Genomic DNA, 10,340 nt, shown 5'->3' with positions numbered 1-10,340 from the left:
GAAGGAGAAGCATAACCTTACCTTGTACTGAGTATAAAACACAAAACCTGGTCGTTCTTCATCAAAAATCAGTTCCTCAATATGACTACAAGAAGGAGAAAGAGAAACTAGCAAGCTGTCCGGACTTTTTGGCACTAGAATCACGTCGTAACACACGAAATACCCTAGGGTTTATGAGGGATTTTTGGGGAGGAGTTGTAGGGGTTCAATTTGGTTTTCAAGGTCTGAAAGATGGGTGAAATAAATGAGTTGATAAGACCTTAAAATTCCCCTCTTGGACAACTTTTGGGCTTTTAATTGAGTCCTCTCATTTTGGCAAGTAGGTGATGCACCTACTTGTCACCTACCAATATGCATAGTCTCACGAAAATACGAATATCTCTATACTCCGAGATCGTATTGACAAACGGTTTAATGCGTTGGAAACTAGACTCATAGATCTTCAATTTGATGGGTAGATCACCTCGTAATTCCAAGTAAATTGGGATAAAAACTTAGTAATATTTGACCTAAAGTTTAAGTAAAATTATGAACATAAGTTGCGACAACTTTTGTCAACTTTTTTTTCATAACTCGTTTGACTTCAAGACTTATGATACGGATATTATTTGATTCAAATACCTTAAAACATGTCCTTGTGAGAATATTAGCACCCCTAGGTTTACCCACAAATACGGGTTACAACATCCTTGATTCGTTTAACTTCTAATATGCACCCTTGTATCATTTAAGACCAATAATATTAACTTTCTATCATCTCAAAGATAATATCTTCTCAGTTTTGTGTCGAGTAACTTTTGGCATGAACCAAGGTAAGTGAATATGGGTTGTAACACCTCAGCAACGATAAACCGAAGTAAGAGTTATGGTATAATATGACTTATCTAAAAGCAGTAAAGTCATACAGATAGATAATTGGGTCTATGAAATAAGATATAGCAGCATTCGTAGGTTCGACAAAGTATCGAGCAAAGAACTTCAGTATACCTATAGATGCCCAGAAGGACATCCTGTCAAGCTCTATGTATGTTTGCAAAGTAAAGCCTAGAGATTGGCTAAATGCCGGAGGAAAAAGAAGAGAAGAATCGCAGAGGTGCACTTACAAGGAAAAACTCATACAGGCTGTATGACCGAAGGTAGCAACAGTTAATAGATTGGAGGAATTTCGACAACAAGTCATCGTGTGAGAAAGAGTCCTAAAGGGGGGAATGCCCTAGCCTTTGGATTTATTCACAGAACAATTGCCTAGATGGAAAGAAGAGTACTAAAGTATCTGCAAGAACTATAGGTTATAATAATGATAAGTGCGTCAGTCAAGATTCGAGGACGAATGTTCCGGGGGGGTGATGTTGCATCCCATGTTATCGTACATAAAAGTACGTCATATGTAAATTGATGAAAGCTCGGAAATGAGATGTTACATCCCACATTTTCGTATGTTAAAGTTTCTTCGTAAGTTAATTGACACAAGCTCGGGAATGAGATTATTTTGAGATTATAAGTACTACACTATTTCAAACAAGTGATAAGTAAATTTGTGAAGGTGAGAGGGTAAGCGAATCGAAGAAAGTGAGTTTCATCAAAGTTTGTCAATTTGGTATAAAATACGGTCCGAACTATAATACCCGACATTTATGGACTAATGTCATACAAGGTACAACATGACCATGATAGTAAGGTGTATAAGGTGTGTTAAAAGTAAGTAGTATTTTAAGTAATTTGAGATAATTTTTAATTATGTGGGCAATTGGTTAATTATTGATTTTAGTGGAAGATTAACTAATTAATTAAGGCTTTTGAATAAGCCTTAACGTAACAGCCAAGAACCTTAATAAATATGACTCTAAGTTCACATAATAAGGTAGAAAGATTAGAGGAGTATTTGTGGCCAAGTCATCACATAGTGAGGCCCACACCACTATAATAAGAAACCTTTCTAATTCATTTAAGAGAGATATCATTCAAATTTGCAATGGTAACGTGATTAGCTTCAACAAAAGGCTTCTCTAAAACCACAAAATGAAGATGACCATATTCACTAAGTGACAGATGAAGCTTTGGCAAATTATATAAGATTATATCATGTAATAACAGCGTGAGAAGTAATTCTAAGAGAGCACGATACAATCTTTCTCAAGAATATCATATGGATTTTTCCCTACTTCGATCCACCGTTACGTGTTTTATCACAAAAGACGTGTGTTAGAGGGATTGTCAAGAGAATTGACTCAGGTATATTAAGGCTATCCCTTCTTTCCTTTTGGCATGATCCATGCAATACAAATGAAAGAGCAAATGCACAACTTTTATAAATAACTCTATTCATAGAAATACTATAGGTGCCTATGTTCATGAGTTCTCATGTGTCCTATTGTTCTATCATATATTCATGGGTCTCAGAAAATACGTAAGTTGATAAAGTTTACTTCATGATATTAATCAAAGGCATAATGGTGTTATGATACTCGAAAAGATTTTATTGACGTACTTCTCATGCATTGCATTCATTTATACATGTACATTGACCCATGACCAGATGGTGTTATATACACGTATATATATATGTATATGGGATATGGGAAAAGGTTACGGCGTTATATGCGCACCACCACTTGATCAGTTGGTATACGTTGATGATTTTGCCCACAGTGGTCGAGATGATATGATGGGATGCCCTCAGAGGCTTGATGATATTATGTACACATATACCTATGCATGGTATGGCATTCATACACATATGCATGACATTTTAAACATTAAATGATTCATAGAGCTATTTAGACTTACATGTCGAGTCTTTTACTCCATGTTTCTCTCGTGTCTATTATTTACTGATTTTCATTCCTTACATACTCAGTACATTATTTATACTGATATTCCTTTTGCCTAGGAATGCTGCGTTTCATGCCCGCAGGTCCCGATAGATAGGTCGAGATCCTCCAAGTAGGCTATCAGCTCAGCGGAAGGTGTTGGTACGCTTCATTTGCTCCGAAGTTGCTTATTTGGTCAGTATGATTAGTACATGTATTGATTGGTATGGCGGGCCCTATCCCAACCTTTATAATATTATGTACTCTTATAGGCTTGTAGACAGATATCGTGTATACAGATACTTGTATGGCCTTGTCGGCCTATGTTTTGGTTTTACAAATGATCATGTTGGTCATATAGGCCCGTATATCATATGTATAAGTTTGTATTACATGTTGGGTCGTCCTATGTCGAGGGTTACCTCATGTTTTATTCTAGTTATCTCATGACAGCCTTCCTGGCTCATTTGCCTATGATAGTATGATACGAAAGAGACGTTACGTTGGTACTTGGTTGAGTAAGTTACCGGATGCCCGTCGCAGCCCATTACTTTGGGTCGTGACAAAAGTGGTATTAGAGAAGTTCTGTCATAGGGAGTCTTCAAGCCCTGTCTAGTAGAGTCTTGTTTATGGGTGTGTTGTGCACCACACTTATAAGTAGGAGGCTACAGGGCATTTAGAAATGTCACTCTTTCTTCTTATTCTAGATCGTATGGTAGAGCCCAGTCATAGGAATTCAAACTCCTAAATTTTATTTTATTTGTAATAAGATGATACCTACATCCAAAAAGACGGTTGGTAAGAGATATAGTTATGGAAGAGTTGAGTCAAAGGAACTCGATTTTGCATAATGTTTATGATGAGTAAATGTGAGGTCTTCAGCAGATCATGTGTGCATTAAGGCATATAAGCCTTTTGATAAGAAGCCTTAAGGCAGGAATATTTATCCACCTCTATGGTGAAAGGTAATAAGAGAATCAAAAGGTACAAGTTTCAACAAGTAAAAAAAACAAGGTGAGGAAGGGTACAAGGTACCCAGTTAGTGAAGATGATCATTACCTACAATTTAGGAAGAGAGATATAAGCCTTTTGAGTTACCTTTAACAGTAATAGATGTATATACAATTGGACACACCTATCTCAGTTATGCCATATAGGAGCTAACAAATATGGTTTAAGAGAAGGATGGGACATCAGGATTCTACTAGATTAGAGTAACCCAAATGATCGATGGATTGTTTGCGTTAGTTGACATTTCCGAAGGATAGCGCAAATGTGATAATATATCTCCTTGTGAGACACCCAGATGATGTACTCTAGAATAGTACAAATAGATATGAATACTAGAATGTTCAAAAAAATATTTTTTACAAAGATAAGCACGGGAAGCCTAGAAAGGATATTATCTTAGTATGGCTCCCGTCCCTAGTAGGGAGAGATGTTAGTCAACCCGAAGAGCCCGTGGATGGAGCAAGGAGAGCTAAAAGCAAAAGAATGTATTGTCAAAGTTTTCAGAATAAAGTGATAGACAGAAATGTTATCAGGGAAATAAGAAGAGAGTTAATGAAGCATTATGAGTAAGATATGATACATGGATGACAACGGTAGATAAAAAATGAAAAAAATGATAACAGTATTACAGAGTCTATAGTCAAGTGAAGGAAAAGATGAGATGTGACCGGCCTTGAGACACCAAAAGAGTATAGGCCATACAGTCATATCCTCATTTCGAGAAATAAGTTTGTGACTCCAACGCGACTACTAGAAGGAAAAGTTAAACCCCAGAGTAATATAAATCAGTATGGGCTGGTGAACAAGATAAACTAAACATGAATTAGGGACTGAGTGATTTGATAATGGTCGACATCATGAGAATTTCAAATTGTGTTCCGGTGATAATATAATGGACAACAGAAAAAGATTCATGAGAAATTTAGAGAATGGTCATTCAGGAAGACGCTTTCCTAAGCAATGTGAGAAAAGTTAAGCTTAACGGACTGTATGTGCCAGTTATACTAAGTGTCACCCTTGCAAGTAAGGAATTTTATTATCTTTGGTACAGAAGGATTGCCGCAAGGCGAGTAAGGGTCATCAATAATGTGAAAAGACACGAAAGATGAAAAGGTAAAACATCTATAGGTAGATCATCATGGTTTCAACTCTTAGTACTCCCCCAAAGGGGGAATATGGAGTGTTGTGGCATTAAGTCAAAAATAAGTGGTTATAGTAATTATAGAATAGTAAAGGAAGAATGCGATAAAAATGAGAAAGGGATGATATTGCACTAATTCAAAGCCTACAGAGATGCTACGATTTCAAAACATTATGCAAGCACGACGTCAAGAAAAGGAAGTAAGGGCTCATATCCGGGATGCTATTGATAAATAAGGAGCCAGTGCGAGAGATAAGTTAAGACAAAGGAAATAACCTAAGAAAGATTACGTGGAATATTGATATGAGAATGATCCAATGAGTAGTTAGTAGTTTATTTAGGAAGGTCCTAGTTATGGCTAGACAAGAGGTTACAGACGAATCAACAGATCATGCAAGATAAACATAGTAAAACCCAATATAGTTAATTCAGCCTCGAAGTAATGTCATTGTAATACTTGAGAAATATTCAGATAGGAGTTGGGGTAGTTAAAGGTACCGTATGAATGTTACGGGAATAAAACAGAGAGCCACTGGGAATCCTACAAGCACAAGGGCGTAGAGGTAAGTAACTACGGATAATTATAGGCAGGGAAAGACATCAAAAGGTCCGTCGAGTATACGACGTAATAAGCTCGCAAATTTACAAGAGTTAGAGGGTCCTCCCTAAGTACTACTTTGAAAGACTAGCCGAGGAAGTAAGGAAGAAGGCTTCAAACTAAGCTCAGTGACCTAAAGAGGGAATAGTCTTATAATAACAGTCTCACAACAACATTGTATGCACTCCATAAGAAAGTGGAACCTATCGTGGCTAATGAACGGGAAGTAAAATCAGAAGTGATATTCAAGATCATATGTGTTGTATGGAATTCCAATATGTGTGGGCACTAAGATAAGCTAAGTACGCACGCAACAAGGGGGCAGGAAGACCAGGAAAAGTATTTGCTTACATTTAAAGAAAGCTGAGAAAGAATGAAAAGAATTATTCGATTAATTATCTAGAGTTAGTTACGTTATGAACGCACTTAAGATTTTGGAGTATTATCCATGCAACATATATGTTGACAATCATACACTCATAGAAGACTCCGGTATAAGTTAAAAAAAAGAATTGAGTCCAGGTTATAGACAAAGGATTGAACTATTAGAAGATTGTATCGTGGATATTCCATAGCGCCTATGAAAAGCTAAAGTAATAACTAATACCAGGAGCCGCAGATCGGAAGATAGCTTAAGCCTACATAAAGTTTGATTAAAGGAAAGAGGAAACTAAAGAATTACATCAACTAAGTAAATCAGAATCTGATTATTGGACCCAGAAAATTATAGACCTCGTGATTGAGAACATTGCAGGATCACCATTAATATCAGAGGTACAAGAGAGATAGTACAGTAGCCATATTGTACAATGGCTCTACGATAAAGCTAGTTAGAAGAAGTATCAGCATCATAAGAAGTCAGTATGAAGCTCCTACCGAATTGTGTATACACCAAAGGTGCAAGTATTATAATAGAGCTTCAAGTTGTGGACGTGAATTATACCCATGTGGAAGGGAGGTCATGAAAGAGATATAAGATACGATGCAAGATTTTAAGGTAAGTAAGGTAAATGTGAACAAGGTACGAGATACTCAGGTGCAGAAGATTGTGAATAATCCAAACTTCAGATAGAGGGCTAGAAGCGTTGAGATTCAGTATCCAGGAAGGATAGTGGTGTCATTAATGGCATATCTTCCAGCCTATGTTTGTAGGTATCGAGAGGTCTAGTTAAAAAAGTAAAGAATAATTTGAGACAATGTGATGTCTCGCTTGATATTCCAGAATAACACAAAAAAATCTATGGTGCAAGCAAGTTGATGGAAGATTACGAGTAGTATAAATAGATATGTGTAGGTCGCAAGCTAAAGTATGGTAAAGCGACAAGGTTTTAGGAAGACAGGAGTAAGGATAAGAAAGGGCAAATGAGAAGGTGACGAGAATGGATAAGTCCTCAGGATTAAGCCCATGAAAACAAGAGAGCTGATGGTTTTTCTAAGTTATAGAAAGCTTAGTATAGCCTGCATGAACTCAAAGGAGTTACTCATCATAAGTAGTATTTAGAAGAGATGGAATGCTACCTGATAGTAGAATAAGGGTGTAGTTGTGATAGATAAAGGATGATGTTTGGGCCTTAGATTGAATAATGATTTGAAGAAAAAAAGAAGAAAGGATTCTTTAATTGTACGGGATTAAAATACCCACGTAAGGTGAATCATATTGGGATGCTATGAAATACGGTTATTTTAGTATAGTATCGCCCCTAGGTGGATTAGGTAAGTCACTTCACATATCCCCCGATGAGATGTAAGCCCTAGTGACAATGTATTACGTAAGAGGTTTCAAGTTATCAGTAGTAGATTGCAGATCAACATTGAGGTGAATCAACAATGGATGGATAAAAGTTACAAAGTATGAGATGAGAATAGGCCATCATTCTTAAGATGAAAAGTAATGGAGAAACATTAAGGACTTAGATTTATATATATAAGATAAGCAACAAGAGTAACCTAAAGTTTGATAGCAGACCTCGGCGACGATAAATCGAAGTAAGAGTTATGGTATAGTATGGCCTATCTAGATGCAGTAAAGTCATACGGATAGATAACTGGGTCTATGAAATAAGATATAGCAACATTCGTAGGTTCGGCAAAGTACCGAGCAAAGAACTTCAGTATACCTATAGATGCCTAGAAGGACATCCTGTCAAGCTCTGTATATGTTTGCAAAGTAAGGACTAGAGATTGGCTAAAAACTGGAGGAAAAGGGAGAGAAGAATCGCATAGGTGCACTTACAAGGAAAAAGTCGTACAGGCTACATGACTGAAGGTAGAAACATTTACGAGATTGGAAGAATTCCGACACAAGTCGTCATGTGAGAAAGAGTCCTAAAGAGGGAAATGCCTTGGCCTTTGGATTTATTCACAGAACAGTTGCCTAGATGGCAAGAAGAGTACTAAATTATTCGCAAGAACTATCGGTTATGATAATGATAAGTACATCAGTCAACATTCGAGGACGAATATTCCAGGAAGGGGGGTGATGTTACACCCCATGTTTTCGTACTGAAAGTACACCATAGGTAAATTGATGAAAGCTCGGAAATGAGATGTTACATCCCACATTTTCGTACGTTAAAGTTTCATCGTAAGTTAATCAAAGTAAGCTTGGGAATGATATTATTTTGAGATTATAAGTATTACACTATTTCAAACAAGTGATAAGTAAATTAGTGAAGGTGAGAGGGTAAGCGAATCGAAGAAAGTGAGTTTCGTCGAAGTTTGTCAATTTGTGATAAAATATGGTCCGAGTTATAATGCCTGACATTTATGGACTAGTACTATACAAGGTACCACATGACCGTGATAGTAAGGTGTATAAGGTATGTTAAAAGTAAGTATTATTTTAAGTAATTTGAGATAATTTTTATTTATGTGGGCAATTGGTTAATTATTAATTTTAGTGGAAGATTAACTAATTAATTAAGGCTTTTGGATAAGCCTTAACGTGGCAACCAAGAACCTTAATAAATGTGACTCTTAAGTTCACATAATAAGGTGGCAAGATTGGAGGAGTCTTTGTGGCCAATTCATCATATAGTGGGGCCCACACCACTATAATAAGAAGCCTTTCTAATTCATTTAAGAGAGATATCATTCAGCTTTGCAATGGTAACATGATTAGCTACAACAAAAGGCTTCTCTAAAATCACAAAATGAAGATGGTCATATTCACTAAGTGACGGATGAAGCTTCAGCAAATTATACGAGATTATATCATGTAATAGCAGCGTGAGATGCAATTCCAAGAGAGCACGGTACAATCTTTCTCAAGAATATCATACAGATTTTTTCCTACTTTGATCCGTCGTTACGTGTTTTATCACAAAAGATGTGTGTTAGAGGGATTGTCAAGAGAAACGACTCAGGTATGTTAAGGCTATCCCTTCTTTCCTTTTGGCATGATCCATGCGATACAAACGAAATGAGCAAATGCACAACTTTCATAAATGACTCTATTCATAGTAATATTAGATGTGCCTATGTTCTTGATTTCCCATGTGCCCTATTGTTCTATCATCTGTTCATGGATCTCAGAAAATACGTAAGTTGATAAAGTTTACTTCATGATATTAATCAAAGGCATAATTGTGTTATGACACTCCGAAAGATTTTATTGATGTACTTCTCATGCATTGCATTCATTTATACATGTACATTGACCCATGACCAGATGATGTTATATACATATATATATATATATATATATATATATATATATATATATATATATATATATATATATATATATATATATATGTGTGTGTGTGTGTGTGTGTGTGTGTGTGTGTGTGTGTGTGTGTGTGTGTGTGTGTGTGTGTGTGTGTGTGTGTGTGTGATCGAGCCACCACCTGATTAGCTGGTATGCATTGATGATTTTGCCCACAATGGATGAGATGATATGATGGGATGTCCTCAGAGGCTTGATGATATTATGTACACATACACCTATGCATGGTATGGCATTTATATGCATATGCATGATATTTTAAACATTAAATGATTCACTGAGCTATTCAGACTTACACGTCGAGTCTTTTACTCCATGTTTCTCTCATGTCTGTTATTACTGATTTCATTCCTTACATACTTGGTACATTATTTGTACTGACGTCCTTTTTGCCCGGGGACACTGCGTCTCATGCCTGTAGGTCCCGATAGATGGGTCGAGAGTCCTCTAAGTAGGCTATCAGCTCAGCGGAAGGTGTTGGTGCGGTCCATTTGCTCTAGAGTTGCTTATTTGGTTAGTATGATTAGTACATGTATTGATTGGTATGGCCGGCCCTGTCCGTACCTTTATAATATTATGTACTCTCAGAGGCTTTTAGACAGATGCCATTTATACAGATACTTGTATGGCCTTGTCGGCCTATGTTTTGGTTTTACAAACGAGTATGTTGGCCTTATAGGCCCGTATATCATATGTATAAGTTTGTATTACATGTTAGGTCATCCTATGTCGAGGGTTCCCTCATGTTTTATTCTAGTTGTCTCATTACAGCCTTCTCGGCTCATTTGCCTATGATAGTATGATACGAAAGAGGCGTTACGTTGATACTCGGTTGAGTAAGGTACCGGGTGTCTGTCACGACCCATCAGTTTGGGTCGTGACACAGATAATAATAGGAACCTAAAAATAAGAAAATACGAGAATACATACTAATACTACTAGTATGGAAAAGAAAAACGTTCGACTACCTACTAAATCACTACCATAATTTTCGACCTCCACACCCTCCTATTAAGGGACATGTCCTCGCTAAGCTAAAGATGTATCATGTTC

The sequence above is a fragment of the Nicotiana tabacum genome, chromosome 6, assembly GCF_000715075.1.
Source record: "Nicotiana tabacum cultivar K326 chromosome 6, ASM71507v2, whole genome shotgun sequence".
Classification (NCBI taxonomy): domain Eukaryota; kingdom Viridiplantae; phylum Streptophyta; class Magnoliopsida; order Solanales; family Solanaceae; genus Nicotiana; species Nicotiana tabacum.
The sequence above is the reverse complement of the archived record's forward strand: the minus strand, read 5'-3'. Positions refer to the sequence as shown.